Source organism: Crocuta crocuta, unplaced genomic scaffold (assembly GCF_008692635.1).
Source record: "Crocuta crocuta isolate KB4526 unplaced genomic scaffold, BGI_CrCroc_1.0 scaffold113, whole genome shotgun sequence".
NCBI lineage: Eukaryota > Metazoa > Chordata > Mammalia > Carnivora > Hyaenidae > Crocuta > Crocuta crocuta.
Window position 1 is genome coordinate 15,018,102 of NW_027530368.1, and position 18,622 is coordinate 15,036,723.

The window sequence follows — 18,622 nt, forward strand, 5'->3', positions numbered from 1 at the left end:
AAAAAAAAAAAAAAACCCAACTATGTTTCACACATAGTGTTAATCATTTCTACAAATATATGAGAATTACATTAAAAGATTTTCATATGAGTGAATATTGAAATATTTAACACTTATGAAAGAGATTTATGTGCCCGTCATGTTTTTCATAAATGTCTTTGCCGTTTTACTAATTAACCAAAGATATCTTTGTTTAGACAAATTTTGTCTCCATCGCAGCCTATGCTCTTTCTACATTACTTTTTCCTGCAGTAAAATTAAAGCACTCAGTTTTACACACTAATCATCCTCTAGGTAACAGATTGCAATATTTTGAATACAAAAGTATGAGACAAGAAGATGGGATGTTTGGGCGCTCATCCCGGATCTTTCGCCCAATGTGTGCCGTGCTCTGGAAATGTACTGCTTTCTCCTTCCCCTCAGTTAACTTGTTCAAAGAATGGATATAGCAATTTTAACTACCTGCAAGATGTCACAATTTTTGTGGTTAAAAATAAATGTGATTCCCGATTATTTTTCCTCAGATTACATTTGAGTGTTCTTAATTGCATCTTTATATACCTTCCTAAAATTATAACCTGTGAGGGGCACCTGGGTAGCTCAGTTGTTTTAGCATCTGACTTGGACTCAGGTCATGATCTCATGGTTCCTGAGTTCAAGCCCCACATCGGGCTCTCTGAGAAAATGGGGTGAGAGGGATCAAGATGGCTGAAGCCTGCAAATTGCAAAGTCCTAGATGACTTTGACAAGAATTATTTTGGTGAAACAATGGGAAAAAAAGTCTGATTGGAAGAGGTTCAAGAGAGAACTCTGGGAGAAAATGACTAAGGACAACTTTTTTTCCCCCCCTGTTAAAATAGAGAAATGGCATAGTAGAGAGCAGGGCATTTGCAGGTAAGAGAATTTTTTATATGTCACATTATACGACAGAGTTTTTATTTTGCGGATGAGAGTGACCCAATAGGAACAAATGATTGTGCAGGAGAAAGAAAGAGTTGCTTGAACAATCTCCTTTAATAGGGGAGAAGAGACAAAATTCAATGTAGAAATTTTCCTTGGGAAGGGCAAAGTTTATCCATAGTAAGATCCACATAAAAGGCAGAATTTGAAAATACTCTTCTATTTTTTTAATCTTTTTAAAATGTAAATTTTTTTTTTTTTTTTAATTTCTGAGAGAGAGGTAGAGACAGCGTGAGCAGGGGAGAGTCTGAGGGAGACGGAACACAGAATCTGAAGACAGCCTCCAGGCTCTGAGCTAGCTGTCAGCACAGAGCCCAACACGGGGCTCGAACCCTCGAATCGTGTGATCATGACCTAAGCCAAAGTCAGATGCTTAACCGACTGAGGCCCCCAGGCACCCCTGAAAATACTCTTCTAAAAGAATATAAAGTGACCAGACCAGGGAAACATACTATGGCTTCCAGGGAACACTAAAAGCCCAGCTCATATAGTGGTAAAGTGGGATCACCAACAATGTTGTGAGCTTTCTTCCAGTCAGCCGTGAGGGTGCAGAGTGAAGAGTTGAATTTGTCCAGGTAAGCTGATGAAAGGGGGAGCATGAGACGATCAGTCTAATTAGGATAGGAGTAACTAGGACACCGGGTGATTGTGAGAAAAAGTACACATGATTGATGGATCCTAGGGGAAGTTGAGATTTAGAAGGGGAGAGTTGGAAAGATAAAAATGTGATTGGAGAGTGAGAAGCTTGAGACTGAGATGATGGAACAGGTCGAGTTATTGGTATCAGCAAGGTCCTGAAATTACCGGGAATGGTTGGTAAAGGAATTGTTGGCCTTCACTCAGAGTTTCTGATGCCATAGGTTTGGGGTCGAATCCTAAGATCTGCACTTCTAGTAAGTCCCAGCTGATGCTTAGTCCCCTGGTCTGGGCCCATAGTTTGAGAATCACCGGTCTGAAACGTGATTGTGGGTGAGGTAGTGTGGAAAACAAGATTGCTATGGGAGAGGAATTCAAGGAACATGGAGGCTGGAGTATTAGAAAACTCATTTATGTGACTAATACACAAACAGAGCTATTCAATCCATGATACCAATTTTATTCAGCCACCAATTGTGAGTCCAGTGTTGTGTCTGATGTGAGGTCTCATATAGAATCAATCAAACAACAAAAAGAAACAAATGAAGAAACACCTTCACTTCCATGAGACTCACATTTCCGAATTAGGTCTGTCTCATGGAAAGATGCGATAAATTTATGGAATTATGTATTCCACTGAAAATCGGGGAATTTCTGCTGTACTTTGTCCAGAGCAAAGAACATGGTTTTCTGACGGGTAAACAGAATAATTTCAAATATTGAAGAGAGCTCATTAAACAAAATCCTACCTAATCATTTTATAAAATGAACATCCAACTTATAAATTTGCATTTTTATGTATTGAGTATTTTATACATGCATTATTGTTGTACTCTTTCCCCACAGGGGAAAAAACAGGCCCCAAAACAGTATTATTACAACTTCAGGGAGTTTAAGGACCCTAAAAAGCCCATCTATGCTAAGTGTCCTTGATCTAACTGAAAGTCAGCCAAAGATAAAACTGCAGAAAAAATGCTTTTGTATCTTTCCTTCATCGCCATCACACACAGCCCTTTTTATCAAAAAGTTTCTTTTGCAAAAACAAAACAAAACAAATGTATTTCCTAAGCGCAAGAAGTTTTATAAATATCTCTTAAGACATGAAAATCACACCAACAGAACTAATCATATATTTTCACAGATCCTGAGCACTGTGAAGCATCTAAGAAGATATAGGGTCATGGTTTTGGACATCAAAACATACCCGAAAACCACACTATACAATATACTACATATAGTTTTAGGTTATGAAAGGGAATATAAAGCACACACACATGAAATTTACCCAAAAATACATGGATTCAAGTAAGGATTCCAGAAAGCAAAAGGAGAAATGTCACAACATTGATAATAAATTTGTTGTCACAATAGGAGTTCAAATATTAAGTCCCTCCAACACAATAGCCTTTCATTTGAGAATAGTGAAGAAGTCGCTTTCTGAAAGAAATCAGCCTGGAGTTGAACCTTGTAGAAGGAGGCAAAACAAATGAAATCAACATGTAGAAAGGATGTCTCAGAGACAGGGTTGGATGGCTACCTGTTGGTCTGAAATCTGACATGTTTGGCAAGTTCTCCATCAAAATGCACCGGACCTGTCATTAGAGAGTGAAATGGGCCAAACAATGTGCAAGATCTCAGCAGAGCAGATGAGCAGATTCAAATTAAGGCAGAAGCTAACGTACCAAAGTCTCCTCCAGGAAACCTGCTTCCCTGCTTCCCAGTCTCTGCTTAGGGACTATTCAACCATCAGCCTTGTTCAAAACACCCGTTATCATTGTCTCATCATTATATAGCTGTGAGCAGTTTACAGTTTACAAAGGTGTTTCATATACATGGCCTCATTTCTTGCTGTTAATAGCATTTGTATTGACCTTTCATTAAGCAACTTCAAGGAGATAAACAAGGAAGAAAATGGACGCAATTATCTGATCTATGTAAAATCTCATTCCACTAAAAAGAGTCTTTAAAAAGTGACACAGATTGACACGCTTTGCACTGGAAGAGTAATGCAGCAAGTATCCTTGCTGTTGTCCCCTAGAATACCCATGTAGGTTGAGCTTTAGTAGTCAAAAGAAGTGGAACATTCCAAGTCAAATTAGAATAATTTGACTCTGGGTAATTAAAAAGGAAAAAAAAAGGTCTCCTTATCTTCTGAATCTCAGAGGTTGTCGAAACAACGCGTTTTGCTCTTGTTTGTTTCTTTTACCAAATTCTCCAAATTAAATAATGGGGATATTATTATTACCCATTATATCGAATTATATGGAAATATTCAAGATGTTTGGTTAGTAACTTTTCAGATGAACTTGGGCATAGTAAACATAATTTGTATTTTTTCATAATTTAAATTTTCCATAATTTAAGACCAGAAAGGTCTTCTGATCATCAGTGACCTGGGGTAGCAGGCAGATGATGAAACTGAATTGAACAACCTCAACACTAAGGAGGGAAAGGCCAGTGCTGAAAAATACATCGACTTAATTAATGGTTCTCTTGAGTTAGGATCCAGGTTATTGGAATTTTAAATAAAATCAAAATTTAAAACTTTGCGTGTTGATTATTTTAACTACGCATTTTACCTCCCAGACCTGGTCTCTCTAGTTTTAATGCTTTATTGTATGCCTTTAGAAAATGCTTCATTAAAACAGTTGAGAAATTTCCCATATCTTGGAAATAGGTAATAAAGATCTTTTGGAATACTCAAAATGTGCTACTACTCAGAACTTTTGCAGCTTTCTGGAATAAGCATAGCAGAGCTGATGGCCACCACTCATGTGCCAATCAAGGCCTTAGGAAATCCTGAGACACCTTCTGACTCTTTAAAGGCCAAATATACAATTAAACTTGGTTTCCGTTTTAGGCAAGTTAATTTGGCTCTGATTATTAGAAATTAATCACCTCTAAATTTTATATGGAATTTGTATATGAATATTTGGTTAAACAAAGTATTTTATTTTCCAATAATTCCAGATAACAGAGTGCACTTTAATTTTTATTCAGAATTTTAGTCACTAATATAAAACTTTCCTCTTTGCAACTATCTATCATGGTGTAGTTGAAAAAATGACTACATTTCCTTTTGGTCATGGAAAACTGCATACACTAGCCTGGAAGCAAAATATCTAGGAAGAAAACCCAAATAAATCTAGAACCAAGAAAAAAAGCACAAGGTATCCAATTTCATTCAACAGTGATTAAAATTCCCAAACCACATGTAAAATTCTGCTGACCGGATTCAGCCAGAAGTGAAATAAAGGAAACAAAAGTTTTTTTATGCATAGTTAAAAAAAAAAAAAAATCATGGGTAATCATAAACTCCACTGTACCAGGAAAAAATAGCAAGATTTAAAATTGTTGTAATAAGGCAGTGGTTAAGAATACAACTACATTATGCTAATTATCATAGTTATACCATTAGCCAATGTAAATTACTACACTTATTAAAGGAACAAAAATGGCTCTGTGCTTAGAAGATACAGATAAGTTATAGTAAGGTTTAGAGGCTGAGCGTAAAATTATGCCTCTTTTGCAATAAAAATAATAGTTTTAAATAGAAAATAATAAATAACATGAGTGAACATGCAAGTGTATAATAATTAGTTTAACTTTTATAGAGGGCAGGACCTCAGTTTTATTATCACCACTGTATCATATTCACTTCAGCTCTGTACAACTGCAGGCTTCTGTAGTTAAAGCAAATGTTTGGTGTGTTGTGGCTCTAATTCTTACAAGGGCATGTTCATTTTTTTTTTTTTTTTTTTTGCACCAATGAAGAAAGAACCAAAACAATTTTCAAGATCCTTCGATCGAATTGTTATTTTAAGTTCACATCATCTTTTCCTCAAGCCCAAGTTAAAGCTTGGGAGGTACTCTTGACATCTCCTCTACACCAGGAATCACTTACCAAAACCTGTGAGTCCTATTTCCTAATGCTTCTCAAATATGTTCCCTTCTCTCCATCTCTAGCAATATCTCAGTCCAAGTTACCCTCATTTCTCACCTCACTTCAATCAACAGGCTTTTCGCTGCTCTCTCTTCTGATGCCTTATTCTGAACCAGTCAGAGCATCCCAATACAACCATGTCTGTCTGGAGTTTCTCACTGCTGCAGGGATAACTTATATGAATATGCTGTTCATAATCCAGCTTTTCCCATCTATTTTCTGATCCTTCAATGTTCTATTCTTCTTCCGACCTTCAGGCTTTCCCTCTTCTTCAATGCTTTTCCCCAAACTATGGCATACTCAGCTTACCAATCTCTTACTTACAAAAGTTCACTTTGCTCTCCTGGTAGGTCAGGTCAAACATGTCTATCATATATCAGTCCATTATAGACTTATCATAATTCTAGTTATTTGTTTATATGTCTATTATCCTTGTCCCCCCTGTTCTACATGCCCCTCACTTCCAAAAACACATTATATACATCAACTTTGTTCGGCAGAGACCATGGAAGTCTTGTTCTCTACCAGATCTCCAGCTCTAACAACAGTTCATACTACATAATACAAATGCCCACCAAACTGGAATGGAATACCTCCACTCCTGGGAGAAAAAATGTTCCATAGCTTTGGGGCTGGGAGCCAAGGGTGGCTCCACCAAAGAATAAGCCTAGATAAAGAAGAGCAGGAAATAAACCATCTTTTCTGAGAAGGAATTGACCTTGCTCATCCTTAAACATCTTATTTTGAGCATCAGTAAATCAGGAGTACAAAGAGCTACTGGACGTTGTTCACAATCGTAGGGTATTCTAATAAAACAATTTTGATGAACACACTTTCTGAACTATAAAGAGCTATGCTATACAAATGTAAGTTATTACTGGGATATGTGTGTATATATGTGTGTATAAATGTTGATTTGAAGATGTACTTAGATATAATTATAAATATTTATATTTTCCCAACTGTGCTGTGATTTTTTACAAGGGTAGAGATTGAGTCTTCCTTTAGTGAAGTAAAAATTATGTTTGTTTTTCAAAGCTGAAACAAGTAATGCCTTCTTTTCTAGGTCTTATCCAGTAATGGGCACACAATGGGTTGCCTACAAATGCTTTATGAATGAAAAGTTCATTGGTCTTTGGTAATCATGGGGGAAAAGCCATGCATAGTGACAGGCTCTGCAAGGAATCACTGAAAAGCAGATTACATATAGCTTTCCCAGGGAAGTTCATGTGTCACTTTGTACTTGCATTCAGACACACGCACAGATTAATGTAGTGGTGTTGGACCTGAGTACGAAATACTTGTGATTTACAGAAGACTTGATGGAAAGGGGCTTATCCTTGTATCTCCCTAAGAAGAAACCCAGGCAAATAGCATTCTTTCCTTGCTAATCGAGATTAAAATTTACAGAGTTAGTAGCAGAAATATGAGGAAATTACCTAATCATTTATTTCAGAATGAATTCTTAAGTGTATTGCTTTTAAATTTCAAAATTGGTAAAAAGTAATTTTTCTTGTCCACAATTAAAAAAACAAAACAGGAAAAAGATGGAGCAGGGAAAGAAAACTGTGAACAACAACAAACCATGGTAATCAAAACAGTATGGTATCAGAATGGGAACAGTGGGAGAGATCAGTGAAACACACTAGAGGAACCAGAAAAAGTCAATAGCAGGAACTGAATATACAAGAAGATGCAATTTCACATATTCGAGAAAGGATGATTTATTTAACAATAACAATGCTGCCAATAGCTATCCCTCTGAGGAAAAAAAAAATCATATACTAAAATTTAAGCAAATCAAATTAAAAAAAACCAAAGCAAATCAAAAACAAATCAAAATAATAGAAGAAACTTTAAGGGCTGAATTTCCAACACAGAGATAAAAAGAAAAGCAAGATACATGCAAATGAGTAAAAATTACAATTTTTGAATGACAAATGATTCTTTCTACGCACAAAATCCAGCGGCAGATAATATTTTAAGATTTTGAAATCCAGATGACATAAAAGTTTTAAAATCTACAGTTTACAAATAGTTTTTCAAATTGGTAACAGAAAGATCTACCACCCACACTGATGCACCTTGAAAACATTATACTACGTGGAAGAAGCCAGACACGAAAGGTCACATATTATGTGATTCTGTTCGTACGAAATATCCAGAATAAATAAATCCATACTGACAGAAAGCAGATTGGTGGTTGCCAAAGACTGGGGAGAAGGAGAAATGGGGAATAACTACTTAATAGATATAGGGTTTGAGCGTGGAAGGCAAAGGAAAGGTTTGGAACTAAATAGAAGTGTGGCTGCACAACATTGGGAATGTACTAGATATCACTGAATTGTTCACTTAATTTAAAAAAAAATTTTTAATGTTTATTTTTGAGAGAGAGAGAAACAGAGCATGAGCATGATAGGGGCAGAGAGAGAGGGACACACAAGATCTGAAGCAGGCTCCAGGTTTTGAGCTGTCAGCATAGAGCCATATGCAGGGCCTGAACTCACGAACTATAAGATCAAGACCTGGGCCGAAGTCAGCGCTTAACCAACTGAGCCACCGAGGTGTCCCTGAATTGTTCACTTTAAAATGGTTAGTTTTATATTATGCAAACGTCACCTCAAATTAAAAAAAAGATATACTATCCAATTGACGTACAAAGCATTTGAACAAACATTTCACAAAAGAGTGACTCCTAATGGCCAATAAATTTATAAAATACATTTAACCCCTCAGGAGACAGGAAAATGTAAATTCCATGAGATAGTTCATGTCCATCAGATTTGAAAAATTTACACAGAGAAGAGAAGTAGCACCTACTTCTGGTGAGGATTTAGAAAAATGGTTTCATTTACCAGTGAAAGCTGTAAATGTGAATTGTTCCAGGACTTTCTGAAAATAATCCAGACAGATCTACAAAAATTAAAATTATATATACCCTAGTTTCAGTAATCCTGTTTCTGAGAATGAATCTCAAAACTTAAAGCATCAGTAGGTAACAAGAATGTTTCCTGAAACACAAAGAATTGGAAATAAACGAAAATGCCTTCAACAGGGAAGCGGTTGAAGATCGACCAATGGGAGGAATCTTTTTCCCCAATGTCATGTGACAACATGCAGAGAAGTCCAAGTCCATACACTGCAATCCCAGTTTTGTAAAGCAACAGGAACAGATGTTTACATATGATTATATGAACATGAGGAAAGTCATGGAAGCATGCACATAGGCTACTAGCATTAGTGACACAATAGGTGAGGAGGAACGTCAGATGGTCTGAGAAGGAGAAAGGGTAGACGGAAACAGAAAAGGGGACAAAGAACAGCAACAACAAAAACCTGTCTTGCTTTTTATAGTCTCACTTTAAGCAAGTAGAAAGTAACTTTAAGCAAATAGAGAAAAACTCGGCAATAAAGACCTTAAAACAAGAAAACCCTCACCTGGGTGGAATGAGTCCAATTCCTGGAAAGTCTCCCACGAGTGTATCAAAACTCCTCTCATGGCCACAGTGATTAAGGACTTAAGGGTGGTGACCTGTCTTAGAAGGAAGACTGTGAGATTGGGATCAGCAGCCACAGCACATCTGATATGCTTGAATTAGGGCTTCTTTGAAAGTAGGACTTTAGGCTAGTTATTTAAATTATTTAATGTGAAATTTCACTCATACTTCTATACATTTAGAATAATAGCACCTAATCACCAGAGCTGTAGTGACTTTTTTTTTTTTTTTAAAACATTTTTATTTATTTCTAGGAGAGAGAGAGAGACAGCGTGAGCAGGGGAGGGTCAGAGAGAGAGGGAGTCACAGACTCTGAAACAGGCTCCAGGCTCTGAGCTGGCAGTCAGCACAGAGCCCGACGCGGGGCTCGAACCCACGAACCGCGAGATCACGACCCGAGGGAAAGTCGGACGCTCAACCGACTAAGCCACCCAGGCGCCCCTGTAGCGACTATTAAGTGAGACGATGCATGGGAAAATCTTATCCCAATGCCTGGCACTGAGATTTCAGTAAATGGGAACTAGTAGAAGTGAGGCAAGAACCCAAAACTATGGAAAAGTCCATTCCAGCACTTTCCCTACTACCTATGTTGGTCTTCCATTACTGGAATTTGAAGACATTTTCCTAGTTAAAAATCAACCAAAGAGTGGTGCCTGGGTGGCTCAGTAGGTGGAGCATCTGACTCTTGATTTCAGCTCAGTCATGATCTTGTTGTGGTCATGGGGCCCAGCCCCACGTAGGGTTCTGTGCTGACAGTGCAGAGGCTGCTTGGGATTCTCTCTCTCCCTCTTTCTCTGCCCCCCTGACACTCACGCATGCTCTCTCTCTCAAAATAAATAAACTTTCAAAAATGTATTTTTAAAAAAGCAACCAAACAGAAGTGGTGGGCAAACATATTTGCAGTTGCCTCTGCCTCTGCCTGTTACGTTTTCCCCTAAATGTTTGTGTGGCTCTTTCCTCTACCTCTTCCAGGCCTTTGTTTCAAAGTCACCTTCTTATTCCCTAACTTTCCTACCTAAGAATTCAACAAAATCAAAATAAAAAACTCTGATATTTCATATCCTCCTTTTTTGCTTTGTTTTACTTATTTATTTTATTTCCTGTCTTCCCTTCTCAAATGTAAGTTATTGTTTGTGTTGCCCACCACAATGTAAGGCAGGGACTTTTGTCTACTCTCTCCTATATATCTAATATGTAGATAAGTGGGACACTGTGGGCACTTCATAAATATGTAGTTTATGAAGTTTAATGAATGAGAACCATCGTTTAAAATTTTATTGACATAAAAGATATTACAAGCATACGTATATTCACATAACATATACGCTTATATAAACACATACATAAACAATATATACTTATAACCATTATTAATAACACACGTAAAATGTAAAGAATAATCTGACAACTTTACAAGGATGAACTTCCATACAGGTTTACTGAATTAAAAGCAAGCTCCTCTTATAAGACTTGAAGTGATTCTAACAAAGATTTCAAATTGCATAAGATTAATGAGTCAACCAGGAGAGTTGAAAATACTCATCATAGGGGCTCCTGGGTGGCCCAGTCAGTTAAGTGTCTGACTTTGGCTCAGGTCATGATCTCACGGTTCGTCGTGGGTTGGAGCTCTGTGTCAGGCTCTGTGCTGGCAGCTCTGAGCGTGGAGCCTGCTTCCAATTCTGTGTCTCCCTCTCTCTCTGTCCCTCCCCTGCTCACACTCTGTCTCTCTCAAAAATAAACATTAACAGACTTTAAAAAAAGAAAAGAAAAGAAAATACTCATCATATTGTTGGGCTCTCACAAAAGGGAATTGATATCTGTAGAATATAGGTGTTGTGGGGGATTGATTGAACTTTAAGAAAAAAAAAAAAAACCAGCATCTGATCCTTAATAGAAGGAGTCCTTAATAATACAAGGCTATCTCTAATTAAATAACACAAATGAAACAAGATGTCATGAGCAAAGGATGTCTTCTTAATCCTGAACTTCAGATTCTGCTGTGGAAAGACATTCTTGAGAATAATTAATGTTGCCCTAGAGCTACCACTTAGTGACCTTTGGGTCATGACCCTAGGAGCCGTGGCAAGGCAGGCATCTTTAGAGAGATTCATAGATGGCATTGTCACACTGGAATAAGACAGAAGTTAATTCCCAGAGAGACCTAACATCTTGACTGCAATAAAGTCGTATTCATTAAAAGAGGAAGGAGGTTTACACTGATAGGAATTCATTTGTTCATAGGTTTGAAGTGCGATATTTCCATTACCATCAGACATAAGAAAACGGGAGATATGTGCACGTTTTTAAAAACACGACTATACCTATAAATTGAAGAAATAGCAATTGAAATATGCTTTCTCAGGCCAAGCCAATCGAATTTCTTACTGTTCACTCAGCAGCTACCCAGTGGCCAGCCCTTCCCTGAACTCTGCAAAGGACACAAAGAAACTTATGATGTGATCCTTTCCTTTAGGAGGCTTGCAATCTATTAGCTGGGAAGATAAAATGAGTACCCAGGAAACAATCTGAGAGGAATTCAGCTTTGCCAGTACAATTACAGGAGAGCAGATATTGTCACCTCCAAGAAGGTGGGTTTCTAGTGNACGCGGGGCTCGAACCCACAAACTATGAGATCATGACCTGAGCCGAAGTCGGATGCGTATCCGACTGAGCCATCAGGTGCCCCTCTAGTGAGTCTTAAAGAGATGGGTGGGATAGGAGAGGCAAAGGGCTGGGGGGCCCACAAAGAAGAAGGCACTGGAGGAAGCAGTGAGCACAGCACACATGCAGGAGAGGGGAATAAGGCAGGACAACTCAACGAAGCGAAATCATGCAGGACCTGAAAATCCAGAGAGAGGAATTTGGGTCCTACACCAACAAAAAGGAGAAACGTTAAGGTTGGAATTTGATCCTTTGCCTTCCTGCTCCACAGTCACTTCTTTTTATAAGGCACAGTTCTGAGATTTCTTCCGTTTGAGATGAGAGACATTTGGCTTTTCCAAATCCTCTGAAAAGGGCCCAGACAGACCATTTTGCTAAGCGTATTGCTACCACCAAAACTTGTTTCTTCAAAGCACAGTGAGTCCACTGTTTATGTTTGTGCACATTGTGATGGGTATTTCCTTTCTCTTAGCTGCCGCCTGTTTCACCTCATGCAATCCACAGTAATACACATCCTCAATGACACCAAGACTGAAACATTTGAGCCAGTCCTGCCTCAGACATAGGGTGCTGGAGCCTAAATTCTTCCCTGAGATCAGGGAACTTAAGGTGCCCCCTAGGACATGCAGCCCATTTCCCAGAACCTATGCTCTTTGTCCAAGTTAGAAGACTATCCTGCTTTAGTTCCCAGAAGGTATTCTAGCCCCTTGGTCCCTCTTCTCTGGGGCTGAATCCTTATTCTAAACTTGAGCTTCTCTGCTTGGGGCTGGGACCTGGTTCTCTGACCAATATTCTGTTCCCGGTGCCTGGACTCTTCTATACTCACAGTCCATCTTTCCGTATAGCTAGATCTTTCAGGAATAGTGATAATTGCATATGTTGCTATTAATATGAATCACACCAGAGATTCTTGCTGCCATGGCCTCCCATCCAAAAGATTGGATCCCACGAGTATCCCGGTAGCCTGGATTTTTGGATGCCAGTTGGACAGATGACCTACCTATGTGGTGAATACTGTGATGTGCCTCCAGGCCCCCGTAAATAAAAGACAAGTTGATCAAGCTGCCAGGTTTGCTGTCAGCAGTCTTCAGATGTCAGTGCTTTCAGGGATCTCCCAACTCCCAAAGTGTGGCTTTAAATCCACCCCCCTTCTTAGAGCAGCACACATACAATGAATGATCACTCAGAGACATCCGGGTCCAATGCTGAGAGGTCATCCTACCTCTAGAGCTCTCTGCTAGGTCTTCCTAAGTAGACGTTAAGTCTGTATCAGAGCTAGCGCTCCCCTTCTGCTCAGTCCTCATTACATAGGCGTTGATCCCCAGGGAATTCTGTTATTAAACTCTCCATCCACAAAACACAGTCTCAGAGTCTGTATCCCAGGGAGCCCGACTTGGATCCCACCATGACTGGGCTTCTCCCCCAGCACCAAAGCACAAACCCTGCGCGTCTTGTCTTACTGTCCTTCTCACTTCGGCTCACGGTTCACGTATGTCTTTGGTTGAGGCGTTGATAATTTCTTAGCTAAATTTTCAAGGACTTTTTTAGTACAATTTCCCAGTAAAAATAATTTTTCTCTAAAAATTATAAATCTAGCAATGGTCATATTCTCATTAGAAGATCTGTTAAATTTTCAAGTACCTTAACATCCAAAATAAAGCTTTTGACAAAGATCATATTTTATATTTGTATGGTTTTAGCCCATTTACTTATTGTAATTGGACCCAAATAGTAATGACTCAATGATACTTAGCTTGGAGTAGGGGCCACTTATCTCTCTCCTTCACGTAGGATAGCAGTGCTCACTTGTAATTACGTGCTTATCAGTGGAAAGCCCTAGGAATCACTTTGGAAAACGTGGGGACATTTTTGGTAATCACAGTGATGGAGAGGATCCTTTTGGCATTCAGTGGGTGGAGACCAGGATGCCAAGTATCTTGCAATAAGTGAGTCACTCTAATGCATAACAAAAAACTAACCTACATCCTGAGTAATTTCCTATGTCTTACAACACATTCATATAGTCGAAAGCCCCATGTATAATCACTTGAGCCTAGGGAATAACTCCATTTTACACATCAACACGAAGCATGTCTGCCACGAATTTAACGTGAACTGAATATTCTGGGAATCCAACGACCATGGAATCCAGGGAAGACTGCACACTGTTTTTTGTTCATAACTTTACCGAGAGTTATTCATCACTTGGTAAAGTGCTTCACTGATGATAAAGCTACTCCTTTGTCTGAATAGTCAACACATGATGCTGTACCAGCAGCGGTGAGTCATGGTCCTCATACACAGGACAGCAAGTTCCACTCCTGGTGCAGTTCTCTCCCAAGCGTTCACATCCTAAGATACAAAGTACTTTATCATAAATGCATAAACCTCTTCATTTTCCTTTATCATTATGTTAACGAGTTATGTTGCCTTTTATACTTTATGCATATACCAAGTTATATTCAATATGAATTTCATCTCAAAATAATAAGGGGAGTTATAAAATACTTATAGTAAAAAGATTAATGGCTCCAATAAGGTTAAAAAACAGCCATGCAGAATATTTTGCCAGTTGTCAAAGGAGTTAATTTTATCTTTTTTTTTTTTACATCAGAAAGCTGTACATACTTGTTGAGTTCAGAGGTAAGTACACACATAAAACCACCACAACAATCTATGCTGTGAACATTGGCCTCATTTCCAAAAGTTTCTTACTGAACTCTATATTACTAGTTTTCAGTGATAACAGCACTTACCAAAAGATCTACCCTCAGCATCATTTTAATAAAACTTTCTAAGCAGAGAAAATATAAAGCTGTAATCATGAAATACCGGCCTTAAAATATACCCACAATCACTATTCATATTCTAATTCATGTTAATTAAAACATGACAATAAGCTGCTCCAGTTAAAGAGAAATAAAAGCATCCACAAAATTGTAAAACAGTTTTCTTTGTCATATTTCTCTTCTGTCACATATTCTAAGGGAGGAAGCAAAGACATTCCCTTGTAGTCAATGTTTTATTTCTTGGGTCTTTTTTATTTACACTTTTCCAAGTAATATCTACACGCAACATAAGGCTTGAACTCATGACCCCAAGATCAAGAGTCACATGCTCTAACAACTGAGCCAGGTAGGCACCCTGAGCCTTTTTAAATTAGAAATTTTATATATAAAACGGTTTTTAAAAGACGTTCGTAACATAAGCCTCATGCCGTGCCATCAGACTAATGACTTTTATCTGGAAAGTTATTTGATCAAACAAAGCACCAACATAAATACAAACACTACCTCTAGTTACCAAGCCCCTAAGACCTTGAAAGGTGCTGAATCTTAAATATTTCACTCTTATTACTATACGGATGCTATTAATAAAAAATCAATAATAACATATAATTAAAAGTTGCATGCTTACTCTTACTGTGTCTTAAAGAGGCCTTTGTTGTAAAATCAAACATTTTTCTGTGCTATCAATTGCAGTTAAAATATAAGGATCATTTAAATGTAATTTGGAACAATAAGGTATACTATCTGTTATTTAATTATTTCTGAGAGTTTAAAGTATTTCTTTCCTTTAAAGTACTACGAAGTTGGGGTAGCCTGGGTGGTTCAGTTGGTTAAGTCTTGACGTCAGCACAGGTCATGATCTCACGGTCATGAGGTCAAGCCCCTCATGAGGCTCCGTGCTGGGCGTGGAGCCTGCTTGGGATTTGCTCTCTCCTTCTGTCTGCCCGTCCCCCATGCTTGCTCGGCCTCTCTCTCTCTCTCCCCAAATAAATAAGCTTTAAAAATGATAATAAAAGAACAAAATAAGATCCCTTGAACTTTGAAGTATTTATTGCAATTTTATAAATGCAGTCAAGAAGGCTGTCCTGGTTCTTAAAAGCAAAGCCAAACAAAAACCAAAGCAAAAAGGCAGAGCTAGAGACTGTGCAGAAACTGTACGCCCCACTTAGTGGACTCGTTCTCATTACAACTTCTGAAAACTGAGAAACACTGTACCTGAAGCATAGTAGCATTTTTATTTGAAGTTCAAAAAGAGAGAAATGTTGATGGGAGATGAAAAACTATATATAGAAAGAGATGGTGCAAAATTGGTAGAAAAAGAATAATTTCACCCAACTGGAAAGCTTCTTGTTTTCTTAACAAACCGCTTGTAACCTCAGAGGTAACCATGTTTGCCATACTGTCCAATAATGTATGTTACATCTGTTCATTCAACATATTCTTACTTACACGTAAATTTTTACTTTAAGAAGCAGAAAAAAATCTGTCATATATATTAAAGGAATTAGAAATATGGCAATTAAAATATTCTATAGGCAAATGCAAGTTAATCTTTGTTGGAAAACATTTGATAATTATCTGCCTAATCAACACGCTTTATAATTTGCCAGGAGTCCATAGACTAAGGAGAAGAAAAAAAGAAAGAGAACAAAAGAAATCTGAAAATAAGTATGTAAATTGAATTAACGGAATTGAGGAATACGTACATTAATATATTATGCATATGCATTTAATATAATTAAATAAAATTATTAACTTTAATAAAAAACTTACAATCCTACCTTAAACATACAACAGAAATGTATAAAACTCAAAATTTCATACATTTATTTGCTAATACTCACTACACAGTACAGATAACAGATTTGGAATCCCAAGGTTTAAATCCATAAAGTTTCCTTAAGTTCTCAATGTCACCACTTTCATTTTTATCTAGACCAGAATCGCTCATAGAGGCAGAAAGAAATAGACTATTTGTTGAGTAAATTAATGAGCTTTCTCAAATGTTGAATATACAATAAAACAACATAGGTAACTTAAAAATAGTGTGCCTGTTTATAATAGTTGTCGTTAATAATAAGTTGGAGGGGAAAGCAATGCACAAATGTTTGCCTTTTCTCTGCCTTTAAGCATATCAGGAATCCACAATTTAGAAGGGAAAGAGGGAGGCTCCGTTTCATTCTGCTATTGATCTATCAGACAAGAACTTAATCAATCTTCTTTATAAGCCATTAAAGCTGAGCTCGAGAAATGAACTCACCTGACGCATGCAACATTGATTGCCTCTTTCTAAGAACTGAATATGTCAGTCTCATCTGCAGCTGTGATTCAATTTTTAAGGGACAAGATTTTTCCTTCATTAGCTTCCCCAAAATGCTCCAATTAAGAAAGAGCATTTTTGATAGTGGTCCAGAGTCAATGACTAAAACAAAATGAAGACCATAACCCTCAATTTCAATCACAGTCTCCAGAGAAAACGAGAGACCAAAAGCATATGTTCATCAAAGGAAATTCAGCACTAGTCCCAAGATCCTGCTCTAGCGTGAATGCTGAAGAATGCTCTGGCAGCGTAAACTAATGTGGAGACCTTAAGCTCAGATAAATCTTGGACATTCAAAGGGAAACCCCAGGCAGCTGTAAATCTGTCTTTACTGCATATACATTTCAGCCAGGGGCTTCTATATGTAGTATTAGGTTATGAGACATCCCATTCAGCATCCAACTACCTCATAAATAGAGGCAGAGAGGTCATTTTACATTTACAGGGCACCCCCAAAGTGCTAGATGCTATACGCCGGCAGTGGGAGGAGGGGGAAGGCCCTATATTTTCAGTTTATTAGGAAAGGTTAATAGCACAAATCCTCAATGACCAAAGAGAGTTCCCTTTGGCTCAGCTTTCTGGTTTCCATTTCCTCTTTCTAGATCCCTTAACAGTCAAAAAATTAAATACTGGGAGAAACAGCAATAAAGGGTTGTCTCCACAGTGTTCCAGGGCGCTTGAGGCTATTTGCCCATTGCAGGATGGCAGTATTGCCAACTCCCTAATATAATATGAAGAACGTTTTCTCCGAATTTGTTGTTAGCTTATTTTCCTATGGTAGATAAGAGGGGAGACAATATCTAACTCCCAACTCCCACCTCCTCCACCCCCTACTTTCCCTTTATTTCTCTATGTTCTTGGCAGATAGAACAGAGCTCCATCATAGGCTGTTGGGTTTCTGCGACAGGATCTGATTTTTACAGCTCTCCAATCTCACCCACCCGAATCCGTTCATATCATTCTTTTCTTTTTTTTAAAGTAATTTTTTTAATGTTTTATTTATTTCTAGGAGAGAGAGAGAGAGACAGCATGAGCAGGGGAGGGTCAGAGAGAGAGGGAGTCACAGACTCTGAAACAGGCTCCAGGCTCTGAGCTGGCAGTCAGCACAGAGCCCGACGCGGGGCTCAAACCCACGAACCGCGAGATCATGACCTAAGCGAAAGTCGGACGCTTAACCGACTAAGCCACCCAGGCGCCCCCGTTCACATCATTCTTAATGAAGTCACCCACAGGCAAGGATTGTAGCAAAGCAAAGAGAGAAGCCAAGGCCCCAGGGCAACATTCCTGATCAGAACTGTCTCCTGAACCCTCCTGCCCAACTGGTTTCTGGTAGTTTCTCTAAAGCAGATTAGGAAGGGATTAGATTGAGCCACATTGATGGAGGAGCCAAATAGACCTTCACCCTCAGAACCTTGAGTCAGCCCCAGTGCCCTTAAACCTCCTATCCCAACAGAAGAATTCATCTTTCTGCTATTAAAGGTGCTATTGTGTGTGTGAATTCCCTTAGAAATCCAAGGAGTTAATGGTCTCAATATTTCCAGAATACTTAATACATTCAGGAAGATGGGATGCAGTATGGGGTCTAATGTTTATTTATTGCAAAAGTCAAGAATAGCTGGAAGTCCATTAAGAGGATGTTCAGCAGATTATATTAATTTGTAATTAATTTTCAGTGGTATTTATGAGAGAACCCTTTAATCAGCATAATTCAGACTTTGAAAATTATAATATTAACTAATATTAATTAAATAATAATTTATAAATTTCAATAGTTTTAATTATCTTTTGATTAAATTACCTGTTAGTCAATTCCACA